Here is a 10,733-nt window from a genome sequence, read left to right on the forward strand (position 1 = left end):
GCGGTATACCCCCAAAATGTTTGCGCCACGTTCATTTGAGTCAGTGGTGTACCGCCCAAGAATATTTAATTAAGTAAACATGGCGGCTGTTTCAAATGTGCGATTTTCGTTGGAAGAAGTGTTAAAACAAGACATCTTCAACGAAAACGCCGTTGAACAGCCGTCAAACTCTTTGACAAAAGTTCAGGAGGCAATTGAGAGTTTGGCAGTTGAGCGTGGGTGCAGCAATGCAGAGGCTGTCACTGGGGCATGTGTTGAGCAAGTTCAAGCTATGCTTGAACTTGCAACAAGCCATGGAGAATCTGGGCTGAAATTGCTGGCAATTCCCATCAATGTCGGCCCTATTTTGCAGCGAGAATCACGTTTGTGGTTAAATGGGATTCGGCGACGGGTTGGTGGTAGAAGGAGCATTCGGAACCCGTATTATGGGGAAATTACGAGGGATATGCCTTACGAGGTTTTCACGGCGTTGTGTCGAATTGTTCGGGGGATGGATGGTTTCGTGGCACCTTTTTGTTATGAGCGCCAAAACAAGAAGGCACATGTTATATCTTTAACATCAATGCGTCTTGTGAACGAGTTGTTTGTTTTACTATCTGGCTTGTCGATAGATGAAGTTGCCGATTACTTTAAGAGATGTTTTTCTGGCAATCGAAAGGGTCACACAGCGGCAGTTATTATAACCGAGGTGAAAGACTTTGTTTTTATTTACAAGAAAAGGCCTGGAAAACTAGTCATCGGTTTTAATTATGGTGAATGGAATGTAAATGGAGTTCCTCAGCATGTATGCTAACATTTCTTTAATCTATGAAAAACGTTTTAACATAGGCACGTTCTTACAGTTGTGAAAATTCAGAGCATTGTTTAAATCATTTTAGGCAAAATTTTGGTAATGTAACTGCAAACATGATTGATCATTTCAGGCAATTATATTACCAAAATTATGAAAATCTGAATTGTTCTCAGTGCACTTTGATGAAATATGCTTAGTTTAGTTAATTTAATCTGATGTTGGCTTTTATAATGCACTTCATTGCCAAGTTTTCACAACTGTTAAGAACCATGTCAAAGCCAGGGCTGTAACTAGAACGATAATTGGGGTGGTGTTTATTCATATATTCAGTTCAGCCCGACGGATTTCTTTTGTAAGTGCAATAGCTCACAATGGAAATCCGTCGGGCAGAACTGAATATATGAATAAACACCCCCCCAATTATCGTTCTAGTTACGATCCTGGTCAAAGCTCTATATTCCTTTTTAACTATATCAAAGTAATAATCCTTATATAGCTGGATATTGCCTCCAAAATCATAGATTTACATACTAATATTTTGAAGGCAAACCAGCAGACAAATATATGTGAACTTCCCTTTTAATGACTAGTTTTCCAGTTGCTTTTTCAGTCAGAAAATCAAACTGCTGCCAGATAGTAAATCAAACAACTCAAATAATGTCAAGAACAAAACACAATTTTAGGGTTTTTTGCCACAGCCACCCCCAACAATTTGATAAAAAAATCAATTTTCTTCTGCCACCATTTTAAGAAAAAGAAACAATAAATACATTTTAATGTATTTATGTTACAATACATTTAAAATGTATTTATAGTCCTCTTTTTGATTTTAACTAAATGGTACTGCATGACTTTGTCTATCATTAAGCTGCAATGGTCCTCTAAGATTCCACATTGAAAAGAAAAATCATCAGGACTTTTTCAGAAAAATATAACTAGGATGCACTGAGATTTTTACCCCTTGGATACTAGTGGATACTTGAATACTAGTGGAGAGAATGGAGCTTTGAAGAGTTTATACAAATGAGTATAGGTTTACAACACAAGTTTTTGTCTTAATATATATCTATTCTAAAAATAGAAATCAAACATACATATTTCATGCAAAAATTACAAAACTAATACACTAATAATCAAGATGTATGCAACATATGCATAGCATATTCCTGTGTGTTTAACATACACAGTTATGTAAAATGTTACTGTTCATATTTGTTTTTATATTGTAAATACATTTAGGTTAAGACATTGCAAGTAACCTGAACACTATTTAAAACTGATAGCACTGATTTCAATACTTTGTCAAACTAATATACTAACAAGTACACACTTAAAAAACATCAGGTTGATGCAATATTGATATGAACATGATTGATCAATGTTGTGCGGCCGACATTGTTCAGAGTTGTTATTAAGATGTATTAGCATATTCCAGTGTGCTTACATACACAGTTAGTATGTTACTGTATATTTTACATTTGTACATTATTTGGTTAAAGCCCACTTATATAGTGTTGTTATATTGTAAATACATTTGAGACATTGCAACTAATCAGAACAATAATCAAAACTAATAACAGTGCTAAATATTTCTGGTTTATAGGTAAATTTCTCATATATACACAATTGTGTATGTTTATATGGTCAAATATATTAATAACATATATTGGACATTAATAAGAAAGAATATCACAATCATGACAGGGTATTTGTTTTAAGCATCAAGTTGGAGTATGACACATGCCATAAATAGAATGAATCATGATAAACATTTCTCTCAATCATTAAAACTTATATCAATTCTGCTGATGTACTCACACAAAAGAGCAAATCCTGCTAAATGATTGTTCGATTTCATGCATGATTCGAGTCGGCGTCACAACACATTTTCATCAAAATTGTTTTTGACTATAAAATGTTGAAAAGCATTACGTATAAATTTAGTGATTTACGCTATTAATATAAGCGTGTATGTCTGAAACATGTATACCGGCTATAGCCTAAGTACATGGATTGTAATTCAGTGGCAATCCATGTACTGCTTCCTGCAGAGTAAGATAGTTAACTCATTCAGCTGTGGAAAACATGAGGCAGATTTGAATTAAGTTCATTGCGTACTTAATCATACTGACTTAAATTTTAAAGGCCCACACAAACGAGCAGTTTTCTCTTAGAAGTTTCAGCTCTTTGCAAGGTGCACACGAGCAAATTACTCTCGACAAGGAGCTAGGTTGACAAAAAAATTAATCGTCTGTGTGGGGCTAAAGGCCTACACAAACCGGATGAGATCCGGCCAACGCGACGCGATTTTTACGAATTCAGTTTTTATAACTATAAAACCGCTAATTTTGACAACGCAATAATATTCTTGGTAATACCGATTGAAGGTACATTTTGACTACTCTGGTGCCCATATATCGCAAAAGGTCCTTTAAGAATTGAATTAAGTTTCTGAAAATAAAAAAATTCGCGTCGCATTATGGCGAATCGCGTCCAGAGTATGCAGGCCGTACAGACTACGCGCGACAAAGGTTGCCAAACCGGGCATGGCATGCATGTGAACACAGATTTAATTGAAAATCATCTGGGTATTATCACAGAACGTCTTTCTTAAGCAATAAAGTTCGCTTATCGTGCAAACATTATGTTTATAATTTTATCCTGAACGAACTTATTTCAAAGTAGAAAATGAATCATTTATGCCGCTAGCATGTTTGGTCAACAAACCTTCACATTTAGAAACGTTCCCAATGGCAATGACAGGTTATAAATCAGTTTAAAGAGGGGTTACAGCGGATTGACCGGATTCTGCACATTGCGGTTCTGCTCATAAATTTGGGGGCTCCATGATTCAGAAATTGCCTAAGCCTAAGGGCGGATTCCACCATCTCGTTTTTACAGGTACATACACGCACATAAATATTTAAAACCTTCAAAGTTTTTATATAATTAATTTTATGCCAGAAAAACATAACAAATCTTCAAAAGAGTCCAACGCAATGCAACTATTCAATCGCAAATTTTTGAAAGTATCATTTAAATTATTTAAATTGCTGCGTGTACATATAGGTGCACAAAACGCGACAGTTGAAAGCAGCCCAAATTTCGCATGTTTTAAATTTCTTCGAACACAAACTTTCATTTAAAAAAGTTAGTGTAATGAAATGGTAATACTAGTAAATATTCGGACAGAACAAGATGTTTTAAGATACATAGTGATTCAAAATGTAAACAAAGCCTTTCTTTACATTACAGACTGCATGTAACCCAGCTTTAAACAACAAGATATAATATCCACATGAAATTAATCAGTTACTTCGTTACGTACAGACAAGATGAAAAACGCAACACCACGTGACACAAACGTAACACAAACGAGCAGCGTAACACCGCATCAACATTCAACACTATGGAAACACGAAACAATGAACGACACATCACGAAACAAACGACAGAATAAAACAAAAGAACAAATCAGAACGCTGTTCGAGTACCCTTAGGGAATATAATACCCCTGACACTATTCAACTATAGTCGCGCGGTATTATTATAGCCCGTTTACACTACGCGCGATATTTGGTACGGCACGGATAAATCTGGTACCCGTACCATTTTTATCCGTGCTTGGACGATCTATTTAGGTAGTCCAAGTACTTGTAAAAGTGGCACGGCCGGAATTTTATCTGTGCCCTACAAATATCACGCGTACAGTGTAAACGGAGCTTTAAGATTTCTTTAATTGAAATTATAAGTTCATGCTATCAGCTAAATAATCCATCGCAATTATCGCTACTATACCGGATACCATCGCTAGTTTAATTAATGAAAGTAATCACCAATCTAGCGTCTTCATCACCTCTTATATATTTTATTTCTTATACAGTGGAACCCGACTATACGACAATTCCTTTTTTGTGACAAAAACTATAAATCTGGAAAACGCGTGCACGACAACTTTTGATGTCACATATTGTCTAATTAAAATTAATGAAATTACAGTACATGCTGTTGAATTTGACATGTGTATAATTTCCATTCGAAATTAGGCCTTTAGGGTCATTATTAAACCCTTTTTCATGTTTTATTTTTCTGAAACAGTTGTCATAAATACCCTGAAAACGTGTATTTCTTTGTTTCTGAGTATTCGATACATTTCGCTGCGATATGGTTGAAATGGAACCGGGCCTTACCAATGGTCATATTGACGGAATTCCACTGTATACATGCAGTACAGTATTTAAAAAAACGACTTACATTTCTCCAAGCTTTCCTTTATCTTGTTCCTTAGTTCGTTACCGCAAAACCTACACAACTCATCTGAAAATACTTTCTGTAAACCACAATCACAATAATTAGTGTCACTATCGCGCACTCGCTTGGGGAAATAAGAAAGGGTGCTATTACTACGAGAACTATTAACATTATTATAACCATGTTTACGCAACCAAATTAAAGAAATGTATTCGTGATGGAAAACCTGTTGCCACCTATGGCTATATGCAGTATTTGCACAGTACTTTGAGATAGCTATATGCTTTGCTTCTCGTCCTTCCATTGAGTTTAAACCCAGCCCCAACCCATAACGTTCCTTCATTTCTTTTGTGTGAACAGGAACAACAAGACCTAAAGTCCACACAGTTGGATTCACTTTCAGATATAGCCAGTAACCACGATGGAAATTTTCACAATGTTTCTTTAGTTCTCTTACCTGCTCATCAGTAATATTTACCCGACTAAATAAAGCAACTGCATTTCGCAAGCAAAGGCAGAGATAAGCATGAACGTGAAGTATATTAGAGGTTATTCCAGAAACACCATTTTCAAGCACATCAATGAGAAACATAAAGTTGTGTAAAAACATGCGAGAGTCCTTACCTGTGAATCTATAGTTGAACGTCATTCCATCAAGCTTTGCGTTTTCGTCGTACCACCGTATGATACGTTTCGCCAGCCTATTCAGGTTACACTTTGATCTTAAAACATTAACAAACTTGTAAAATGGTGTTTCTGGTAGAACCTGAGAAAAAGATGAAGGTAAGTTAGGTTTTGACATTTCAATCGCTTGATTTAAAAGATAACGATGAGCTAAGGCACATGCGTTATTTTTTAAATGAAGCGGTTCGACATGAGCTCTGTCTATTAGCTCAGCCACCAAAGGAACAAATTCTTGGCGGCTTTTCTGCTTAGCAATGAAAGTCGTCACATTTGTTCGTTTGGTGGCGGCTTTGACATTCTTCCTTTCAAGTTGTTTTTTGAAGTCAGAAACTTTTTTCGCCTGTTTGATCCTTTCCGAGTATTTCCACGGTTTCCAGGTATCGTTTTTATTTCGCCCGAAGGTTCCTTTTCCGTTTACCGACATGGACTCCTGATTTACATCTGCAAAAGTGGAAAAGTACGTAGCACTATTAGTAAGCTCCCCAGCTAAAAAACAAAGCATTTTCATATCGTTTGGCAGTTCTGAAAATACAAACTTGACTTCAACGCTTTCTTCTTTAGCTAGAACAGAGTAAGACTTGCTTTCAATTCGTTTAATATCAATCATAAGCTTACCCAAGAAACGTTTTACCGGTAGACAGTTTTCTGAACAATTAGCTCCAAAAAGAAGAAAATTTTCGTTGCTACTCAATACGCCTTGTCCAATGTTAAGAAAACTTACCAACCATGAACATGCTGAATCATCTCTTCCAAAAGGTGCACCATCTCCACCCAGAGCAATATGAAATGTATTCGGCTCACCGAAGTTAACAATTTGATACTCACCATTGTTCAAATAAAAATTAGCTAGTCTTACAAGAAGATCTTCAATATCCCTGTAACATCCGTTGACTTTCTCACATTCATCCATACCATTGCACAAATTTTCACGAACACTAAACAACTCACCAATATCAATGGATTTTATATACCGCATTAACCTGTCATAGGGAACAAGGCGAGGGGTGGACAGTTGGCAACCTTAATACGCGCAGCCCGCTTACTACCTACTACCTGCTTATATGAATTAGCCTTATAAACTCTCCTATACTTATCTTTACCCATAATACCCTTGCTATAATATACTGCAATTGACCGCAACATATTGTCATTTGATCTTTCATACTTCTTTAAATCTTCTTTGTATATCTTCGGTAAAACCTTATTCTTGATCTTGCTACACTTTTCCATTCCTTCAACAATATCTTCCTCCTTACATTTCCTATCTAATGTCTCCAACATTCCAATAACTCCTGGCTTCCTGTTTTCGTCACTACCCCCGTGTATTGCACATGCTGCTACCATGGTTTCTTTCCTCCGCTTTCTACCTGTAGACTCCACACAACCTTCCCCTGTTGGTTTGCTCTTACGTCTAGTAACTGCCTTCTCGCCTATACTAAAGCTTCCTTCCTGTTCTTCCTGCTTATCATCAACTAATTCAGCCCTGATGTTATCTAGGTCTTCAATTTCATTCACCAATCTATTTACCTGCATATATAAAGTTGAACATAACTGATACTTGTTATAAATGTTTAGTAAAATGTTTTAAACTAAAAAACATAGCATAATTCTGAAAGATGTACAATGTTGTTTCAATCATGCCTGTGCCAATTTATAGCCAGTACCATGCAAGGCCTGTAAGTTTTAATAATAAAAAATAAAACGGAACAAAGGCAAAATCTAAGGAATTCATCAATTTCATATATTTCCTAACTAGTTATGAACACACAACCACAGCATCTGCCAAATTACTGGACATATGTATATATAATGCCACTCTCACGCCCAATGATAGACTATTATTAATTTGATTGTTAAAGAAAATTCTACATCAATTTTGTTTAATTTTATAAGCTTTATCACAATGTATAATTCACATGTCAAACACCATTAATTTATAACACTATTTGAGCTATCCTTATATATTTTGATTTTACAATCACAAGCTATTAAACATATTGATATATTTGTGAGATATTGTTATGTAGACTTTGGTGTTGACAAAGAAATGCCCAGATATTCATATACTAAAAAGTTGCCCCAAATCCTTTTTAAAATCCAAATTTGTCTAATCTTTCAGAAATGTTGGATTCTGTTAATTATAAATTAACTCCTATGTAGATACAGAGTAAGGTTACTGAGAAATATAATCATCTGGGATTTGTTTAGTACGAATGGTTGCACTACATGTTGCACAAGTAAGATTTTTTAGTTAACCACTAAGCTGAAAAAGAGCTTTCTCAGTGGAACAAGTACAATCATTCTGGCATTAGATAGCAGGGTATACACTGTGGGTGCATTTACTGCATTAAAGCCTAATGAGTTAAATATTGACAAATTTTTAGTGAACCATTACACTGCTGGGCTTCCCAACTGACAAATAAAATCATCTGGGTTAATTAAGTTATAAAAAACATATATTTAATAGTAGCATTGAAGCTCAGTGGGTTAAAGATCATAAATTTAGGTTTTTGAGAGTTCATCTTACAATGTGGAATTAAATGTCAAGTTTTCAACAAGCTTTTAACAAACTAGGGAAAACATATTCATATATTCATATAACAAAATTTATCAAAGGCATTAACATACAATATGCTTTAATTAAAAATGCAAATTGGCTCAGAAATATAGCAAATCGGTTATCGGTATGGAAATTTAAGTGGATCAGGTTAGCCGCAAGTCCATATAATATACACGAAAAATAGCAAGTCAAACACGAAATATACAAGTTAAATATATAAATACAAATAAATAAACGTTTCTTACCTTATCATCCAAACGTTTAAGCTTCTGGGATACGCATTTTGCTTTTTTTTGTTTCGTCTCCACAGCTTGCCATGCAAGTCTTTTGTTGCGCATATATTCCCCAACATTGAATCTGCGGTATTGAGATGCCTTTCTAAAAGGCATGATTCTGAGTTTCTTAGCTCATTTTTGTCAGAAAAAAAAACATACGATTTGAGATTGGTTCCTTAGCTTTTGAAATATACCAAAAATGTACAAAAGTAACCTCACACAAAGAATGCTATACAAGCCGAATATGCGGTTGTTTGAAATTTAATTTCCGCCCGACGCCATTTGCGCCAAATGCCTCTAACAAGAAGCTCGCTTGAAGCAAAACATTTGCCGTTACCATAGCAATATTGATATCAAAATAAACCTCTTGTTACCCTCTATAACACTATTATACCCCCAAACACCTCACGGAGAAAGCGCTCCGGAAAAACATAGCCGAATATAAGGAATTCTCCGTTCGAAAAATTCATTACCACTCTTCAGAAAATGTCGCGCGCCTCCAATAAAACCCGGCACATTCTAATTGTTCAATTTAGCGTGCAAAAATGCCAAGCGTAAAGCACCATTGCATGGATTTCGTTCACAGTGACTTGGCCGGACCAATTGAGCCCGTTGCCAAAGACGGATTTAAATATGCATTGTCTTTTATAGATGATTATACAGGTATCAACATGATCTATTTCTTAAAGAAAAAGAGCGACACTTTAGAAGCCACAGAAAAATTTTTGGCTGATGTTGCGCCTTATGGCAAAGTTAAAAGAATACGAAGCGATAATGGTGGTGAATTTACGAGTCAAGGATTCAAATCTCTCTTACGAAAGCAGGCAATAAGACACGAGACGAGTGCCCGATATTCCCCGCACCAAAATGGAACTGCTGAAAGGGCGTGGCGAAGTCTTTTTAGCATGGCTAGGTGTTTGTTATTAGAGGCACAACTACCGAAAAGGTTGTGGACGTACGCCGTAATGGCTTCAGCCTACATAAGAAACAGATGTTTTAACCAACGCTTAGAGAAGACTCCATTTGAGGCGTTGACAGGTAAGCAACCAAATTTGAATAATATGCATGTATTCGGCACGACATGCTATGCTTTTATGCAGAATACCAAGAAAATAGATGCGAAGAGCCGTAAAGGTATATTTATAGGGTACGACAGAGATAGCCCATCTTACTTGATATACTATCCAGAATTAGACAAGATAGAAAAGGTACGTTGTGTGAAATTTATTGACAACTTCCAAGGCAATGACAATAACCTCAACGATCTTGATGAGTTGATACCCGACAGAAAACCTTCGAATACCAGTAAGGAAAACCCCAAAATGTCGGGAACAGTTGAGGAAAGTACGAATAATCTCGAAACAAACAGCGAGAATGCAACAAACAACACCGAAATGGTTACCGAGGGAGATAGGTATCCAACAAGGGTTCGCAATAAGCCAAATTATTTCGATCAAAGCAAATTACTTGACACATTGGGTGAGAATGTTAATTACACTGTTGATTATTGCTATAGAGTTGCGAACATTCCAGTGTGCTATAAACAAGCACTTGAGTTGCCTGAGGCAAACAAATGGCAAAAGGTAATGGAAATTGAGATGAAAGCGTTGACAGATAATGACACTTTTGATTTAGTACCGCGACCTAAGGATAGACTATAAAAACAAATCAAGAGGGAGAGGAAACATATAAAGCTAGATTTGTAGCGAAAGGGTATTCACAAGTTTCAGATATAGATTACCAAGAAACGTTTGCACCAACTGCACGCATGAGTTCGATCCGAATGTTATTACAACGTGCCGTGCAAAACGACATGATTATTCACCAAATGGATGTGAAAACAGCATACCTTAATGCGCCAATTGATTGCGAAATATATATAGAACAACCTGAAGGTTTTGAAAAGCGAAGTAATAGCGGTGAAACGTTAGTTTGTAAGCTGAAAAAGTCGCTATATGGTCTAAAACAAAGCGGCAGGAATTGGAATAATCTACTCCATCAATATTTGATTAACGAAAACTTTATTCAATCTCTTGCAGATCCATGTGTGTATGTGCGTACAATAGATGATGAACGATGTGTGATCGTAATCGTTTGGGTAGACGATATCATAATCGCATCGAGTGGTTCAAATTCACTACAGAGCGTGAAAAAGTCTCTTAAAGAAAAG

At 36.0% G+C, this 10,733-nt stretch overlaps 1 pseudogene; it reads right to left on the bottom strand.

Moving 5' to 3' along the window:
* Window positions 1–4,568: 4,568 nt before the first annotated feature.
* On the bottom strand, window positions 4,569–9,063 carry LOC114535765 (annotated as a pseudogene).
* Between the last annotated feature and the right edge of the window lie 1,670 nt (window positions 9,064–10,733).

This window comes from Dendronephthya gigantea, unplaced genomic scaffold (genome assembly GCF_004324835.1).
Source record: "Dendronephthya gigantea isolate DGI-Jeju-01 unplaced genomic scaffold, DenGig_1.0 000123F, whole genome shotgun sequence".
NCBI lineage: Eukaryota > Metazoa > Cnidaria > Anthozoa > Malacalcyonacea > Nephtheidae > Dendronephthya > Dendronephthya gigantea.